Here is a 16072-nt window from a genome sequence, read left to right on the forward strand (position 1 = left end):
TCTTTTTGGGGTTTTTAAACCAGACATAGGGGAACGGGTTGTGGCCTTCTCTACCTTGTTGGCAAGAAGAGCCATCTTATTCAAATGAAAAGATTCTAGACCTCCAACGGTGTTTCAGTGGTTTTCTCATATTATGTCCTGTTTAAATTCAGAAAAAAAAATTGATATCATGTTTTTGATTCATCGGTGAAATTTGAAGATAAATAGCGACCTTTTGTCTTATTATCATTTGATGTAAATGTTTTTAATGTGATGAGATGTACTTACTCTTCCAAATGAGGTATAATCTTTGTTTGTTGATTCATGGTATGAATCAAAAGCTACAAATTTTATGTAGCCCTTAGGATAAGCTGCTCAGATTTTTTTTGGTGAGTTTTTTTGAATAGGGTAGATTAGATGTTTTTAAAAAATATTTGTATAATTTTTTTTGTGTCTTTTCTATCTTCCCCCAATGCAGTGGAGGGTGGGGGGGGGGGGGGGAAACCAAGTTTATATGTGTGCATGGTATTGTATTTTCAGTTTTGTTCTCTTATCTTCATTGTACAGTTTTTAATATAAAAAACCAATAAAAAGTGAAAAAAGAAGAGTGCAGAGAAGATTTACTAGGATGTTGCCAGGTCTTCAGGAGTTGAATGACAGGGAAAGATTAAACAGGTTAGGACTTTATTCCTGGGAGAGTAGAAGAATGAGTGGAGATTTGATAGAGGTTTACAGAATTGTGGGGTATGGACAGAATAAATACGAGTAGTCTCTTTCCACTTTGATTAGGAGAGATAAATATGAGAGGACGTGGCTTTAGGATGAAAGGGGGAAAGGTTTAGGGGGAACCTCTTCACTCAGAGGGTGGAACGAGCTGCCATCTGATGTGGTGAATGCGGGCTTGCTCTTAAGTTTTAAGAATAAATTGGATATATACATGGAGAGGTCTGGAGGGTAATGGAATGGGTGCAGGTCATTAGGACTTGTGCAGTGGTTCTCAACCTTTTTCTTTCCACTCGCATACCACTTTAATTGTTCCCTATGCTATAGGTGCTCTGTGATTAGTGAGGAATTGCTTATGTGGGTGGAAAGAAAAAGGTTGAAAACCACTATTTTAATCGTACTTAATTGACTCGTTATGTGCAGGGTTTCAGAACTCCAAAGGAAATGGGCCAATGACCATTTTTCTCAAGCAAAATATTTCAGTAACAAGTGGGTCTAGTGCAGTGATTCTCAACCTTCACTTCCCACCCACATCCTACCTGAAGCAATCCCTTACCAATCACTGAGCACCGATGGTATAGGGATTACTTAAGTGGTGGTAAGTGAATGGAAAGAAAAAGATTGAGAACCACTGGACTAGCGGAATGATATTTCAGCACAGACTAGAAGGGCTGAATGGCCTGTTTTCTGTGGTGTAGAGATTCTATGGGATGTTGAGATACTGGCTGGGTTCCTCCAGCATTTCTGTGCTTTGGCCTTAATCATAGCATCTGCAGACTTCTGTGTCTGGGAACCTCTCCCCTAATTTTGCAGGGAGAGAGATTTGTCATAGATTATGATGCTGGTAGGGCCACATGTGAAATATCCCAAGACTTTCCACAGGCGGGATTAGTTAAAGATTAACTCTGAATGACACAGAGAGGTAACTGTGTCCAATGCTTGCTTTAAGGATGTTTGAAACATGCAGTTCTTGCCGAAGGATATTTACCTTCATGCACTAAACTAGAGCGAAAAAAAAGTAGTTTGACAAAAATCAATGAATGTCAGTAGGCAGAAAAGGAGACAAGGTCCTCGGGACAAGAGCACCATTGTGGCCAAGTTTACAGAGAGATTAATTATCATTTCCCTTGCATCTTTTCTGGCTTTGAATCCTGACCCCGTGGCACTGGGGAGATAAACGACGCAGTGCCCAGCCCAGATCTAATCTGTCACAGAAATAAATGAGCTTAACAAACCTTAACTCCGAGAGCAAACGGGAGTGAAGATTCGAGGGAGGGGCAGCAGTGCAGTGTTGATTCACGAGCCACCATCTCTTGCATCTGCTGAAGCAGTGTGTCCATGGCATCTCCTCTAAAGTTGCAACACAACCAAACTGCAATCCACGAGACATGGATGGAACAAATAAGGGTGGAACAGTTGCTTCAGCGCCAGCGACCAGGGTTCGAATCCGGTGCTGTCTGTAAGGAGTTTGCACGGTCTCCCCGTGTCTGTGGGCGCTCCGGTTTCTTCCCACCCTTCAAAAATGTACTGGGGAAGTTAGGTTAATTGGGTGTGATTGGGCTCGTGGGGGCGGAAGGGCCTGTTACTGCGCTCTAGGTCTAAATTAAATAAAATATTAAAACATGCCGCATCAGAGAGATAAAAGTGGCCAGTCATACAGCATCATTGCAACAAAGCAGGGCCAGACTGGGGTACTCTGCGGGTATTGGTTAACGGAAGCAGAAGCGGGAATAAATGATCACTTTAAGTCTGGCAGCCTGTGACCAATGTGATCAATGCTGAGACCCGTGAGATCAGATTCGGTGACGATCCAAGGCTAGGTGATTGTGTGAAATGAGAGGAACCAGATTAATAGACAAAGACAGGCAAAGTGAATGAGCAAGGACATGACAAATGGAGTCTAATGTGTTATCCATTCTGGTAGAAGTCTGAGTAGTTTGTAAATGGCGAGATTGAAAGGTTTTGTTGTTCAGCGGGACCTGGGTGCCCTTGTACATGAGTCACCGGTTCAGCAAGAGAATCAGGAAAGTAAACAGTTAGTTGTCCTTGATTACAAGAATAGAAAGGCATTCCTCCAGTTACGTCGAGACCTGGAGAGACTGCACAGGCTCTAGAAGGAAGGAAAGACTTGCGACGAGGCTCCTCGGATGGATTCAGGGATGTCAGGTTGGCCGTATGTGGAGAGATTTTAAGCAGGCTGCAGCAATGCTCTGGCGAGTCTTCAAAGAATGCGAGGAGATCAAAATTCTTCACACACAGTGCGGTGGAAGTATCGAACGAGCTGAAATGGTGAACGTGGGCTCAATTTTAACATTTAAGAAAAATTTGGACAGGTACATGGGCGGGAGGGGTACAAAAGGCTACGGACCCTTTGCAGATTAGTAGGACGAGGCAAAATTATAGTTTGGCACAGACGAGAAGGTTCAATGGTTCCATGGTTCTTATGAGTTTTGAGAGGGTACATGTGAAACAGGTGTTTCCCCGACTTGGGGTGTGCAGAACCTGGGGTCACCATCTTAAAATAACACTGGATAATGATTCTTTTCAAAAGGTTTGCTTTCGAAAAAAAATCAGAAATGATTATAGACAACTTCAAACTGAACACAAGGGTAATTTCAGATTTGTTGTATCACGTAGGAACTTGAAGAAACATTAAATTAACTTGAATTCAGCGTGTTTAATCGCATAATGATGCTGACACATTGACCTAAAAATGTTTTGCTACTGATTTTCATTTGTTCTCAGCCTCGCGTGTTAGAGTCCAATGATAGTTGGCCAGCATTGATGGATACCGGTTTTCCATGGTTGCCACGTCCTGGTGAAACCTTTCACCATGTTCGTCACCAGGATCAGTGGGGAAGACGTCCAAGTGCAAAGGCAGAAAATGAATTGTCAATGACCTGTTGCACCACATGGTTTTGCCCGCTTGAAGCACGTTGTCAATCAGCTGGATGTAGTTTGGTGCTCTGCAGAGGACGTACAGCACGGTAACAGGCCCTTCCGGCCCGTGAACCCATGTCACCCAATCACGCCCAATTAAACTACATCCCATGGTAGGCTTTGAAAGATGGGAGAAAAATAGACCCAGAGGAAACCCATGCAGACACAGAGAGCGTTCAAACATGGGACAGCCTGGTCCCGGTCGCTGGCTAATGTGCCACTCCACTGTTGGCCCATTCTCACCCAGGGCCAGTGGGGAATGTTGACTCTGCTCTCTTCCAATATGCTTTTAAGACCTAAGACCTGGACGCAGACTGGGAGGTCGCTTTGCTGAGCACTTTCGTTCTCTCCACACTAGTGACAGAGACCTTCCTGTAGCCAACCATTTCAGTTCTGTGTCACACTCCCACACTCCCATGCCCGTCCATGGCCTTAGGTACTGTCCCACCAAGACCACCCACAAATTGGAGGAACAGCAGCTGATTTTCTGTCTGGGCGCTCACTCTCCAGCCAGATGGCATTAACATCGACTTTTCCAGTTTCTGCTAACCCGCTCTCCTCTTCCCCCTCCCCTCCCCTCCCTTCTCTTTCCCCTTCCAGCTCTCCTCCCCCTCTGTTCACCCATCCATCTTCCCTCCCCTTGATCACTGCTGTGCCCTCCCTCCCTTCTTCACCAATCAACTCCTGCCTTTGCGACCACATCCAGCTCCCCCACCACTTTTGTTTGGACGCCTGCCATCATTTTTCCATAAAGGGCCCAAAACGTCAATGATGTATTTTGACCTTTGATATATAAAGGACACCCGGTGAGTTAAATTAAATAAAATTTAATTTAAAAGCATTGAAAAAAAATGTAGATGCATGGAAACAGGCCATTTCTGCCCATGAGTCCGTCCCACCGAATTTACACCCAATTGACCTACACCCCCTGTACATTTCGAATGGTGGGATGAAACCCCGGAGCCCCCGGGTAAAGCCCAGGCAGACACGGGGAGGGCGTACAAACTCCTCACAGATAGTGCGGGATTCGAACCCTGGTCCTGATCGCTGGCGATCACCGCTACGCCAACTGTGTCGCTCATTTCTCCAGCATTGCGTTTTTATTTCAGCCATGGTGTCTACAGATTTTCGTGCTTTGCCGAGGAGCAGGAGTCAGTGCTGTGGCCCCTCAAACCTGCCCCACCATCTCATAAGATCAGGGCTGATCTGACCATGGACTCATCTCCACCCATCTCCCTTCCCCCCCCAAAACCTTTAATCTCCTAGTGTGCCGAAATCTCTCAAGCCGCAATGTTATCACATCGTGTTCTGCGGTTTCATTCCCCATTGATCCATCAACATTTGTTGTCTGGTTTCTCTCACCCTCCTGTTTTCAATATTGGGGTTACATTTTCTATCTCCAATCCACAGGAACAACTGCAGAATCCATGAAGTCTTGTGTAATAGCCAGAATATCTCCCTCAAAACTTTGGATCAAAGATAAGCATGATGTATCTACTTCTTGTGTCTGTAACTTCTTGAGTAGTTTTTACTCCAATCGATTTTTCTCCCATAAAATGATTGGCCACCTCCACAGCATCGCGCCTTCCCACAATGCTCCCTTACCCAATCACACCACTCAAGTCTCTCCATCACTTGGGCCAGCACGAGGCTCTCTGAAAGAACATCTCTGCCTGCTTTTACTGCCACTTTGAGCCTTCACCTGGGTCGAGACCAGAAGGCAGAGGAGCAGCCCATCGAGTCTGCCCCACCATTTAATCATAGGGTGATCCATTTTCCCACTCGGCCCCACTGCCCGGCCTTCTCCCCATAACCTTTGATGCCCTGGCTAATCAAGAACCTGTGTCTTAAATGTACCCAATGACCTGACCCCCACAACCGCCTGTGGGAACAAATTCCACAAAATTACCAACCACTGTGCTTTGCTTGTGAGTCCAGGATAATTCCAGGAGGTTTGTGTGCTGTGATGCTGTTTGAATATCCCATACATTTAAATGTTTTTTGAAACATAATTTAGATGTACAGCGTGGTAGCAGAACCTTTTGGCCCAAGACCTCAACCGCCCAATTACACCCAATTGGCTTAGACCCCCCCCAGCAAGTTTTGAATGTTGGGAGGAATCCAGCGTGCCCGGAAGGAAACTCGTGCAGACACAGTAGGAACGAACAACTCCTTGCAGACAGCGCTGGATTTGAACCCCAGTTGCTGGCACTGTAACACTAACCGTACAGCAGTTTTGCCGCCGGGAGACAAAAGAGATGCCCACATCATTAATTTGGACAATACCTGACAGGGTCAAACAGAGAAGTGGCCAGCAAGTAACCTACTCAAACACCTCTGCACTAACCGTGCCTTTTCTTCCTCAGGAGTTTGCGGAGGTTTGGCACAACACCTGGCAAATTTCCACACCCTAATGTGCGGCATTACAGTCTGGTATGCGGACATCCTGAGTGTCAAGCCCTCCAAAATGTAGTGCACTTAGCCCAGGACATCACAAATAAACTCCCCCCCCACTCTCCAGAACACCGTTGGAGCGCAGCAGCAATCATCGAGGATCCACACCACCCAGCGCCCGCTCTGCTCTCGCTTCTACCATCAGGAAAGAGGTCTCGGTGCCACAAGACTCGCACCCACCAGGTTCGGGAACAGCTGCTCCCCCTCCACCATCAGGCTCCTCAAGGACAAACTCAATCAGGGACTCATTTAAGGACTCTTGTGCACTTCATTGAATTTTTTTTTCTTTGTATTGCACAGTCAGTTTGTTAACATTCATTATCTGTTTATTTTTTTTACATGTATGCGCTGTGTACTGCATTTTTTTGCTCTACCAGTAAGTGGTCCTTCTGCCATACCACAGAGAAAAGAATGTCAGGGTTGTATTGAGGTCATGTATGTACTCTGACAATAAATCTGAAATCTGAAATTCGAGAGAGTTAGCAGTGAAGGCTGCCAGGACACAGTTCCTGAACAGACCTTGACTGGAGCACGTAATTGAACAAGTTTTGAACAAAACTTCTGGTTGTTAGCACATTGAACATGACCCCTTGCATTCCCAAAATGTTGTTAATTATTTTGAAGAAAGCTTATTCTCTATTACAATTAAACCTTCCACAAGTTTGATGTCAGCAGACTCTCACACATAATCAACTAAGTCCAGCTCTTTCAGTGCCTCTACCCTGGTCGTTCATTGCATTGTATCCATGACAGACAGAGCAGAGAGAGAGAGAGAGAGAGAGAGAGAGAGTTGGGGGTGGTAGGGGATGAAATAACTCGAGTGCATCGGTTTCTTTTTTTGCTTCTCATTTCGTTGATCCGCTCATCTTCTCGTGATCCCTTGCTCCTCGCAAGGAGACGGGGAGTCCAGTGGTTTGTGAAGATTTGTGCTGGGCTGTCAAACCAGGAGAGACTGAGGGGGGCGGGAGGTGGGGGTGGGTGGGGGGGAGATTTTCCCACTCTCACTGGATCGTGACAAGGTTCTACAAGAGTCTTCACTCAGAAACTTGGACTCCCTGCCCTGGGATAGAGAGTGGCCACTTTGGATCGCAAGTACAAATGGACGTCCGAAATAAAACATGAAAGTCTGCAGGCACTGTGAGTGAAGTAAAAACACAACGCTGGAGAAACTTAGCAGGTCAAACAGTGCCCTTTTATTTTATAGCAAAGATAATGACGTGTCACCAACATTTTGGGCTGGAGTCCTTCGTCAAGGTATGTTATTTAAGTTGGCATTGTTGCAGAGAGATTGGAAGGCAAAGCGTTCGCAAGAGGGTGAGATTGGAATGGGGGGAGTGGGTGGGGGCGGTGGAATGGTAAAGTTGATATGGTTGATATCTCGGCGGCATCTGGAAATAAAATAGTCCAGAGCGGGCAGCCGGCCAGGATGAGGTGTCCAAGAGGAGGAAGAAGGCTTAAAGTGGGAGAAGGGGTCTTGGACGGGGGTGGAGAATCCTGGTTGTGCTTGTGGCCACGGAGATGTACTTCCACCGAAGGCTACGGACCCTCCGAATCCTTCACAGCGAGGGAAGTGTGAACGTGAAACGATTGAGTAGATTCAGGGGCGAGGAGATGGCCTGGAAAGTGCCATCGGGCCCACAGGCTTATTGAACAGCAGAACATGCTCAAAAGGGCTGAATGGCCACACCTGCTGTGATCTCTCATTCTTGTTTTCACAGATTGTGTCTGAGGTCTGAACTCCACAAATACCAGACACAAACAACTATTCCTGCCTTCTTTATCTATCATTCTCCAGCAGCCCAGACAATAAAATTAATCCTTTACTTCAAAATAGATTTGTTTATTGTGACAAATTACAGAACCAGGTGTTCAAACCATCAGATGGATTAAGAAGCTTTTATGAAATGTGTTCAGTGAAAGGCCCTTGTTATAATTCCTGCCGTCCGCCGTACTGATTCACTGAATTTAAACTGGTTTATTTGATGAAAGATTTACTAAAAGCCAGTGATTACGTTATGCAATGCTACTCTTATGTGGTTCCAGAAAGAATATTCCGACTCTTTAACAATGGTAATAATTCAGTGCAAGTAGGATGCGAATTCCCCTTTTATCCAATGGATCACTTGCAGGCTAGAGCTTTATGGAGCCATAATCATTTTGTTTATTGTAAGGCGACAGTGTTGAACATGCAAGAGCGATTGGAGAATGCTGAATGTAAGCCTTCTGGATTCACAACAGAGCATGGTGCTGCCAGGTGATACAGGGGAGGAAGGCCAGTAGCTGAATCTGGCCCCATTTACCCACCTGCCGGCCGTCTGCATCTGTTGTTCATTGAATCAGTACACCTTGATGAAGGACTCTGGCTTGAAACATAGGTTATGTATCTTATCTTCTCCTCTGGACGCTGCAGGGCCTGCTGAGTTTAGCCAGCACTTTTGTGTGTGTGTGTGTGTGTGTGTGTGTGTGTGTGTGTGTGTGTGTGTGTGTGTGTGTGTGTGTGTGTGTGTGTGTGTGTGTGTGTGTGTGTGTATTTTATATATCTACACACACACCTGTATACTGTAGATATGTGTGTAATACCTGTGTGTTACCTGTGATATATATACACACACACACTTCTCCCACCCCGCAGCATCCAGAAAAGATCTATAACTTATGTATGTGTGTGTGTACAGAACACGTTTATTCAAATGACAAGGAACTATAACTTCAAATGTAAACAAGAGATTTACCAACTGATATCGCACCCCTTTGTCTCAGATCAAACTTTTGAGCTGACCTCTTTTTCAATGTTGACCCAATGGAGTGAGCCATATTTTTCTAAATACAAAGGTTTACTCAAATAACAGCAATGAAACAGCATGGTTGGCATTGCGCTGACCGTGACGCCTTTACAGTGCCAGTGATCGGGTCTGGGGTTCGAATCCCACCCTGTCTGTAAGGAGTTTATACGTTCTTCCCGTGTCTGCGTAAGTTTTCCCCAGGGGCTCCAGTTTCCTGCCAACATTCAAAACATACTTGAGGTGTAGGCTAATTCAGTGTATTTTGGCAGCAGGGACTTGTGGGCTGAAAGGGCCTGTTATCTTGATGTATGTCTACATTTAAAATTTAATGACAAAATTATGTAAACAATACACAGAATTACATCTATACATGGCATTTACACTGTAAAACATCTGTAATTAGCAGTAAATCAATACCGCATCTCTGTTTCGTACATTTTACAGATTCAGATTAAAATCCGGTTTTCGTGGCTGACAATCCCCTGGGGACTCACCAATGCCGGAGCTCTTCCCACCGCCCCCATGTTTACTGCGTGCTCCCACACCAACACCACACGAATATGGACATAACTCCGAACGAGGGGCAGGCAGTCAGATCACCCTGAAGCTGTGACTGCTCGCTGCCTTGACCTATGAATAGCCAGCTCGGCTTGGCCTGCTAACAACCCCAAAAAGAGATTCTCCAAGCGTCCAAACCACCCTGTGCACAGGGCAAACATAGATCAGGAGTGTGAGGCTACGGTGGACTGTTTACATAAGAAAATAAGAGCATAAGAACTAGGAGCAGGAGCAGGCCATCCGGCCTGATGCACCATTCAAAGATGGCTGATCTGATAATGGGCTCATCTCCACCTACCTACATTTTCCTCAGATCCCTTAATTCCCCAACTCTGTAGAAATCTATCCAACCTTGTCAAATATATTTACTGAGGTCGCCTCCACTGCTTCAAAGGGCAGCGAATTTCACAGACTCACCCCCCCTCTGGGAAAAGCAGTTCCTCCACATCTCTGTTCTAAATCTTGAGGCTATGTCCCCTAGTTCTAGTCTCCCCACCAATGGAAACAAATGTCCTACCCCTATCTTATCTATGCCTTTCATAATTTTATATGTTTCTATAAGACTTCCTAAATTCCAGTGAGTACAGTCCCAGATGACTCAATCTCTCCTTATAGGCCAACCCCCTCAACTCTACAATCAACCTGGTGAATCTCCTCTGCACCGCCTCCAAAGCCTGTACATCCTTCCTCAAGTAAGGAGACCAGAGCTGCCCACAGTGCTCCGGATGCGGCCTCTCCCGGACCTTGTACAGTTGCAGCTAAACCTCCCTGCTTCTAAATGCAATCCTTCAATCAATGAAGACCAAAATTCCATTTCCCTTCTTGACAGCCTCCTGCACCTGCAAACCAACCTTTTGCAATTCATGCACAAGCCCTCCCAAGTCCTCCTGCACATCAACATGCTACAATCACTTGCCATTTAAGTAATAACCTGATCTTCCATTTTTCCTTCCAAACTGGATAACCTCACATTTACCCACCAGACCCTTGCCCACTCGCTTAACCTATCTATATCCCTCTGCAGATTCTCCATATCCTCTGCATAATTTGCCTTTTCACTCAATTTAGTACCATCAGCAAACTGCACTCTGTCCCCTCTTCCAGATCATTAATGTATTATCGCAAATAGTTTGGAGACCATCTCACTCCCATCTTCCCTCTGCTGGGCTTGGCAGCTTGGAACAGGAGCGGCCTGGCCCCAGTTTTGGGCCATTGATTTGCTCGTCAGATGCAGTTTGGAAAGTGTGTGAACCTGAGACTGAACCACCAGTGAGCGGCCCTGTCACAGCAAGATGTTACTGTTGCATTTAGAGGGAGTGCTCGAAGTGAAGAAGCAGCATTCAGGGCGCTGGAGCCCTGGATCAGTGTAAACCAAAGTTCAAAGTTTAAGGTTCCTTTTATTATCACCGTCCCAGGAATCTGAACCTGTAACATCTATGTCATAGAGGGGTGGTGTTGGTAATGTAGAAACATAATGCACTTCAACTTTTGCCCACCGTAAGATAAAAGAGGAGTCATCGCGTGCATTGCCCGGCACCCGGGCAGAGAAGCAATAGTGAGTCCCTAAGACATGTCAGTTGATGTGCCTCCTGCGCTCCCACGCACCGTGTGGATCCTCTGGCCCCAAGTCACCAGTCGCCTGCAGCTTGATTGGGTCCTTCAACTGCTGTATGGGGTTAGCTTCGACTGCTGGTCTGCTGGTGTGGGCGCCATCCTGTAGGGTCGCTGGTCTCCTATGCCGCTCCTTCTGAACGGGAAGCGTTGTCCGCGTTTCCGGTGTTGCTCAACCCCCCGGCGCTCTGCCCATCCTCTTGGGCACAAACACTGGTAGCTCCTTCAATTAGCTGTTTAAAGCCTGCACGGAGACATAGACATTAGAACCAGGTGGGAGGACCCTGAGGAGCAGCACTGTGTCTCTGCTCCTCACTCTCCTGCGTCCACACCAGCGGAAGTGCTGCTGTTGCAGTAGCTCTGGCAGCGTAGAATTTTTTTTGGTGAGGGTACACACCTCACAAACTACACATCTATCTTGTGCTAGTGAGAATGTAAGTTTTAAAATGTTGACTGGGAGAGAGAATCTCGCTGCATTCCTTTGTTTCTTGTTATCAGCTCAAGCTCATAACCACCTTCTTATTTGGTAAAGTAGTAAAAGATATTCATTGGGTAAGGGGCATGACCCTGATTAATGAATCCCAAGAGCGGTCTGTTTGAGTCTTCTGGAAACCTAGAAGTTCTGACTGTATAAATATAAATTGTAAGCCACAAGGAAGACTTCCTTGGGGTGAGACTAGCTGCTTGTGGCAGAGCCTCTTGCTCTAATGGAGTTCTCATGCTTTGCAAAGTGATTAAAAAATTTGTTTTTGCAGTGGTATTTGTGTTTGTTTTCAAGCAGACTCAGATAAACTTCAGTTACAGATTTCAGATTTATTGTCAGAGTGTATACATGGCATCATATACAACCCTGAGATTATTTTTTCTGTAGTGCAAAAAGAGCTCTACTTAATGTCTTCTTCTTTATTTGGCTTGGCTTTGCGGACGAAGATTTATGGAGGGGTAAATGTCCATGTCAGCTGCAGGCTTGTTGGTGGCTGACAAGTCCAATGTGGGACAGGCAGACACGGTTGCAGTGGTTGCAGGGGAAAATTGGTTGGTTGGGGTTGGGTGTTGGGTTTTTCCTCCTTTGTCTTTTGTCAGTGGCGCTATTTGTCTGTGGTCTTCTTCAAAGGAGGTTGCTGCCTGCCGAACTGTGAGGCGCCAAGATGCACGGTTTGAGGCGATATCAGCCCACTGGCGGTGGTCAATATGGCAGGCACCAAGAGATTTCTTTAGGCAGTTCTTGTACCTCTTCTTTGGTGCACCTCTGACACGATGGCCAGTGGAGAGCTCGCCGTAAAACGCGATCTTGGGGAGGCGATGGTCCTCCATTCTGGAGACGTGTTGGATCTTCAACAGCGTGGATACGATACTTTCAGCCTCTGCCATCTCGAGTACTTCGATGTTAGGGATGAAGTCGCTCCAATGAATGTTGAGGATGGAGCGGAGACAACGCTGGTGGAAGCATTCTAGGAGCCGAAGGTGATGCCGGTAGAGGACCCATGATTCGGAGCCGAACAGGAGTGTGGGTATGACAACGACTCTGTATACGCTTATCTTTGTGCGGTTTTTCAGTTGGTCGTTTTTCCAGACTCTTTTGTGTAGTCTTCCAAAGGCGCTATTTGCCTTGGCGAGTCTGTCTATCTCGTTGACGATCCTTGCATCAGATGAAATGGTGCAGCCGAGATAGGTAAACTTAATGTACACATACGGCATAAACCAATGGTTCTCAACCTTTTTCTTTCCACTCACATACCTCCTTAAGCAATCCCTTACTAATCACAGAGCACTGATGGCCTAGGGATTACTTAAAGTGGTACATGAATGGAAAGGAAAAGGTTGAGAACCATTGGTATAACAAATAAAGAAATGAGAACCAACTTGCAGTCCAATACAGAGAGGAAATAAAAACCAAGTATAGATGTAAGACTCTTTAAATGAGTCTGAGTTTGTGACGAGTCTGATGGTGGAGGGGGAGCAGCTGTTCCTGAACCTGGTGGTGCAAGTCTTGTGGCCCCTAGACCTCTTTCCTGACGGCAGCAGTGAGAACAGGGCGTGTGCTGGGTGGTGCGGATTCTTGATGATCGCTGCTGCTCTCCGATGGCTGCACTCCCTGTAGATGTTCTCGATGGTGGGGAGCGCTTTGCCTGCGACGTCCTGAGCTGTGTCCACTACCTTTCACAGGACTTTACACTCAGGGGTATACCAGTGACGCACACTTTATACCACACGTCTGTAGAAATTGGCCAGTGTTTTGGTGTCACACCAAACCTCCGCAAACTCCCAAGGAGGTAGAAGCACTGATGTGCTTTCCTCATGATGCCATTAGTATGTTGGATCTAGGAGAGATCCTCTCAGATAATATCTCCCATGAACTTAAATTTGCTCACCCTCTCCACCTCTGATCCCTCAATGGATCACTTTTGGTTTTCCCTTCGTTAACTCAATAATCAGCTCCTTAATTTTGGTGACATTGAGGTGAAATTATGTTGTTGGTGCACCATTCAACCAAGTTCTAAATTTCACTCCTGTATGTTGACTGATCAACCCTCTTTATGCAACTTACCACCATGGTATTATCAACAAAATTATAAACGGTATCATCATTATACCAAGCCATGGAGTTATGGATGTATAATAAATAGACCAGGGGTCTAAGAACACAGCCCCACAGTGCTCTCGTACTGGTGGAGGTTGTGGAGGAGATGTTTTTACTAATCCTCACTGTGGTCTGGAGGTGAGGAAATCCACGATCCGATTACACATGGGGTGTTGAGTCCCAGGTCTTGGAGTTTGCTGATCAGTTTGGAGGGGATGCTTGTGTTGAATGTCGAACTGCATTCGATAAAGAGCATTCTGATTTATGCATCTCTGCTGTCTGACTGTCGGGCTGTAGGACCGCATGGAAGAGAGTTCAAAGGCCATGGGGCTACTCTCTCTGGGTCTGCGACAGTGGCAGCACCTGCAGATTTCTTGACAGAGGTGCGTCACTCACCACAGAGTGTCCAGGAACTGACCTGTTAAAGTTGAAATAAATTTGGACCTACAGAATGGTAACAGGTCATTTTGGCCCATGGTCCATGCCACCTAATTTACACCCAATTAAAGTACACCCCCGGTACGTTTCAAAGGGTGGGAGGAAACTGGAGCCCCCGGGGAAAACCCACGCAGACACGGGAAGAACGTACAAACTCCTTACAATTCAAATCCCGATCGCTGATGCTGTAATAGCATTGCGTTAACGGCTACACCATCCGTGCCACCCCTGTTCTTGCAGAAACAGGACCCATGTGCTGAGTCGCCTCAGTTTGTGGTTGACGTTATGAGCAAGGGACAAGCTGAAGATTTATTTGCTCAGTTTATCAAAGCTTTTACCTTTCGGTAATAATCAGAGTACCCAGTGGGTTTGTTTCTTGCATGGCAAGAAGTTGGAATCCCATTTACTGACCAAATTCCCCGCCTTACCTGATTCAACAGCTCAGCACCCTTCAGTGGCATGAAGCCAATCCCTCTGATGCCATGTCTGATGGATGTCGGGCAGCTGCACTGCCGTTTGCATCTCCAGGAACTCTTTGGAAACACTCCACTGAGCCAAGAAAGCTCCTTGCTACGTGCATTTTGAATCAGCTCTTTGTAGCTTGGCTGATTGGACCAGCGAAGAGCTCAGTGGCTCAGAGATCCACACCGGCCGTGGGTGACTGCGGTGATCGGGGGACCCACACGGGCTGAAGGCTGCCGGAGACATCGAAGCCAGGATTCGAGTGGGCGCTGATCGTATCGGAGGTCTGGATCTGGAACACGGGTGGCCAATGGATTAAGCGGGAACACTGGAGGCGAATCCATGCACATTCAAAGTCTCTGAAGGGACTACCTTTTGATTCTCTTTCTTTTGAGCCGTAAGGGACACCAGGCGACACTAATCACAAACTCTTTATCTGCAGAAGGCAATTACATGTAATATTACATGTTCTGTAATATTACATGACAGGAAAGGAATCTTGATTGGCACCTCATGCAACTATGTTCCTCAGTTCAACCCTATACATCAGAGAAAGATTTGAATGGAAGATTTCTGGCAGAGATAATTCAGCTCCAGGGGCCTCAGCCAGTAATCTTCCTCAGCATGTATGCCAGAGGCTCGCAGAGATAATAAGTGATGGTTCGGAAACAGTTTTAAGGCGATAATCCAATCAGTAACTGCACACCACAAGCACTGCATTAAAGTCAAGGAGTTTTTAAGGTCATCGATACCTGAGAATGCATTTTATTTGTTTCTTCCAACAGAAGCAACTTTGCTTTCTGCCACAGAATGCAGAAACTCGAGTTCTTGGCAGTAGACGGGGAGACATTTTGTGTTTATAACAACCTGAGTACATGATATGAAATGTTATTTTCTGATTCTGATTTTATGTAACTAAGGTACCAAGGCCAGTTTTGTCTTCAGTTCTGCTAGTGGGGAGAGATTCTTTGGGTTCGGTGCTAAATGATGGCAGTACCTGCCTTCTCCCCATAACCCCCCCCACCCCCCGCCTCATCCCCTTTGCCACAAGGGCCAAATCCAGCTTCCTCTTAACTATAAAGAACAGGCCTCAACCACTTCCTGTGGCAAAGAATTCCACAGATTCGCCACAGAATTTTTTTCCTCTCTCATCTCAGTCCTAAAGACTTCCCCCCCTTATCCTTAAACTGTGACCCCTGGTTCTAGTTTTCTCCAACATTGGGAACAATCTTCCTGCAACTAGCCTGTCCAATCCCTTAAGAATTTTAAACATTTCTATAAGATTCCCCCCGCCCCCATCTCCTAAATTCCACAAGTATAAGCCTAGTCGATCCAGCCTGGTATCAATCTAGTGAGCCTTCTTTGCCCTCCCTCAATGGCAAGGATGTCTTTCCTCAGATGAGGAGATCAAAACTGTGCGCAATACTCCAGGTGTGGTCTCACCAAGGCCCTGTCCAGCTGCAGTAGAACCTCTCGGCTGCTGTGCTCAAATCCCCTTGCTGTGAATGCCAACATACCATTCACTTTCCCCACTGCATGCTGT

Source organism: Narcine bancroftii, chromosome 13 (genome assembly GCF_036971445.1).
Source record: "Narcine bancroftii isolate sNarBan1 chromosome 13, sNarBan1.hap1, whole genome shotgun sequence".
Classification (NCBI taxonomy): domain Eukaryota; kingdom Metazoa; phylum Chordata; class Chondrichthyes; order Torpediniformes; family Narcinidae; genus Narcine; species Narcine bancroftii.